Source organism: Tupaia chinensis, unplaced genomic scaffold, assembly GCF_000334495.1.
Source record: "Tupaia chinensis unplaced genomic scaffold, TupChi_1.0 Scaffold000362_1, whole genome shotgun sequence".
Taxonomy (NCBI): Eukaryota; Metazoa; Chordata; class Mammalia; order Scandentia; family Tupaiidae; genus Tupaia; species Tupaia belangeri.
In genome coordinates, this window is record NW_006159859.1 from 1,746,697 (window position 1) to 1,749,994 (window position 3,298).

General features: G+C 41.2%; 1 protein-coding gene across 1 annotated transcript in view; it reads right to left on the reverse strand.

The window, feature by feature from the left end:
• The window catches only part of SEC24D (SEC24 homolog D, COPII component), a 97,344-nt gene that overhangs the window by 46,572 nt on the left and 47,474 nt on the right, over positions 1–3,298 (reverse strand).

Consider the following 3,298-nt stretch of genomic DNA (forward strand, 5'->3'; position numbering starts at 1 on the left):
AGGGAAAGACTACACCACTAAGATCTCAGCTGAGCTACTCTAATTTGATTCAAATGTCTAAGAAGGTTAGTTCTGGCAAAGACCTGGAAGCCATCCAATAGCACAGGAATACTTGTGAGTCACACAGAGAACACTTGGACAAATATGGCCTGGTATCTCTGTGAAAACGAACCCTGCTGCCTTGAGATTAATAAGGCTGGCTATTAAACCACTGCTAATAGAAGTATTTGGAAAAACTAGCAATGCTCTGTTGTTAAGCATTCTATAAAGAACATTTCAATTTATAAGAACCACAAAAGTAGTGCCTTTTGTTTTTATACCATATACCAACAACTCAGTATTCTTTATTTTTAGTTATAAAACTGCTGTGAGGATTACAACAGGACCGTTTGTTTGTTTGATTTTTTTTTTTTTAGGGTGGACTTAAATTACTAAGGATTGACTTTTCTATGTTCTCACTCTATAATCCCTCAGATAACTTTGTTTTTTTGTTTGTTTTAATTCCCTGGAGGGTATGTGTGCTTACCAGAGAGAGACTGGGGGTAAGAGGGAATGAAGAGGCATACTCCCCCCATGGGGAATGGTCACACAGCAGTCCCTTCTCTTCCATTTTCCCCTCCACTCAGATTTGGACTTGTGCCTGACATGTTTTTCAAGCCACTAGGTCTAGACTCGAACCACGGAGTCAGTCTGGTGGTATCCACCACCTTAACTATCAAGCCACGGAATAGCCCTAAAATATTTTTATAAGGTTCATATTATACATATGGATCTCTGAATTTGGAAAATTCAGAGAAAATTGCAGTGGAAACAGATTACCTTGGCTAAAAGAAGTGAACTTTGAGGGCCTTAATCTGCTGTTTGTTACACTTGTATGGAATGGAGGGTGCAGTATTGTTACATGGTGTAAGGTACAGTAATTTCCACATGGCATGTCCTAAAATTGATTTGTATTCACACATCTAGATGCAGTATGTAAAATTTTCCCTTTAAGATTAATTTTACATTTTCCAGCATTTAATATTTTTTATCATCTTTTACAAACCAAAATCCAAGTCAAAAATTCTGTGCTGCCCTATGACCTTTGTCTTCCCTCTTGCCCTCTGATCCACCTGCTTCTGACTGGGCATCTCTGAACACTCGGGCAGGAACCATGTGACCAAGCATGCTGGGTTCTTTCCATCCCAACAAACCTCCTTGTTAAACCTAAACGAAAGGGCGAGCCCATGCCATGGTGGGTAAGGCAGCTGGATCCCACACGTCTGACTGTGGTTCGAGTGCCAGACCCAGCAGCTTCAGGGACAAGCCTGGCATGTGTGCATGCATACTCAAAGTACCAAAAGGAGGAGGAAATGGAGAAGGGATTGCAGTGTGGCCATGCCCCATGGAGGGTGCTTTCTCACTTTCTCTCCTCTCTCTCCAGTGAGTGCATGTGCCCTCTGGCAAATCAAATTGTTCTAATAATAATGATAATATACCTAACTGAAGAATGTAGGTACTGATGTTAACATAATGAAATCTGGTTTCCCTGTAGAGACAAATATTAAAAATGAACATGGCAGCCTCCTAGAAGTGGATACCCCAAGGACTGAACATCTTTGAGTCCTGAGATGCCACTTTGGGTATGACACAAGGGACAGAGAAACTGAAGGTCCTTGATGCTCTGTGTGTTGGATCAATGTCTGATCCCCTTTCTACAGAAGCCAATGGCTTGATGAAGATACTTAGGAGCTGGTGGATGTGGAGAAGGGATTTTTCCAAATATTCAAGTCCTCTGCCATCTTCTGACTTTTTTCTCCCAAAACTAAAGTACAAAGAGGTGAATTGTCACAGGGTTCCTGAAATCCAAGTCTCAAGACTGAGAGGTACCCAAGGATTTGGTTGCAGATTTCATTTAGGAACGGAGGTACAGCAGGGTCTTCCTTAGACTGAGAAGGGTAGCAAACCCACACTAGCTAGTCTCACAGAAACAGAGGAGATGCCACAGTTGACGTAGGGAGAAAGGCGTCCAAGAGGTCATACCATCGTCTTTGAGATGAGGCTAGACACCAATGACTTAAAGATGCCTTGCAGCCCAAAGGTCTGGCCAAAGGTCTTTTCCAGAAAGACTCACAATGCCAGTGTCAGGCTGTCTGAGTGGGGCTAAACCATGGATTCTGTGTGATAAGGGGGCAGGGAAGCAGAAGACGAGGGCCAAACAGTGCTCAACCACCAGGGAATGCTTGTGGAGCCAAGATGCCATGAATGCAATGTTGGCAGAAAACTGTGCCTAGCTCAGTTGTCACTGAAGAGTAGACAGCCTCCCCCATCTACCACCACCCCCCAGGAGACCTGGCTTATAGATGACCCAGAGCTACACAGTCTTCAGATCTAATCGCTTGTAAAGCACCGTGTTGATGAAGACAAGAAATGGGAAAACTCTTACAAAACTCATATTCTAATGATCATCACGTGGTTCTGCTAAAACTATAAAGGTATGAATGTGGGAATATTCTCATCCTGAGTGTGTGCTTTGTTTAACAACAAATAATTAAAAATATAGAGATGTTTTATAAATACAATAAATATGAGAGCACTTTCAGTGAGTTGCAGTTCTCTTCAACATCAGATAATTTATACTGAAATGACACTAAAAATATAATGAATATGAGAAAGCCCTTCATAATACTGTTGCTTCCTCCTTAAACAATCCAATGTTTACGTGAGAGAAGAAAAAAATGTATAAAAGTGTCAAAACAGTTATATCTGAGCTTCTAAATACTGGTGAATTCATATTTAGGAATAACTCCAAGTAACGACAAAAGAAGAAAAGTCTCTCAGATTTATCATCCAAGACAGTTAAAGCGGCACTTGTCTCTCTTTGAAGCCTTGGAGAAGGAGAATGAGAAATAAACTCTTTTCTCTTTTGAGTTTTCTTTTATAAGAAACACCACAACTAGGGGGTGGCAGGTGGTGTTTAAGGGTGCTGGACTCCCACATGGCCAACCATGGTTTGAGTCCTGGATCTGGTGGTTTGCTTTCTCACTTCTCTCTTTCTCTCTCTCTCTCTTTTTCTCTCTCTCTCCCCCTCCCTCCCTCCCTCCCTCCCTCTCCCTCTCTAGTCAAATTAAAATAGATGAATAAATAAATAAAGTTAAATAAAAAATAATTCTTAAAAAAAAAAAAGAAACACCACAATACCACAACTTCAGGTGGAGTGCATGCAGTTAAGTAAGACCATGAGGGGCTTGCATGTCCCACACAGATCATGTTCTATTTGGCTTCCTTCTAGGGAAATTATAATGAAAAATATACTAGT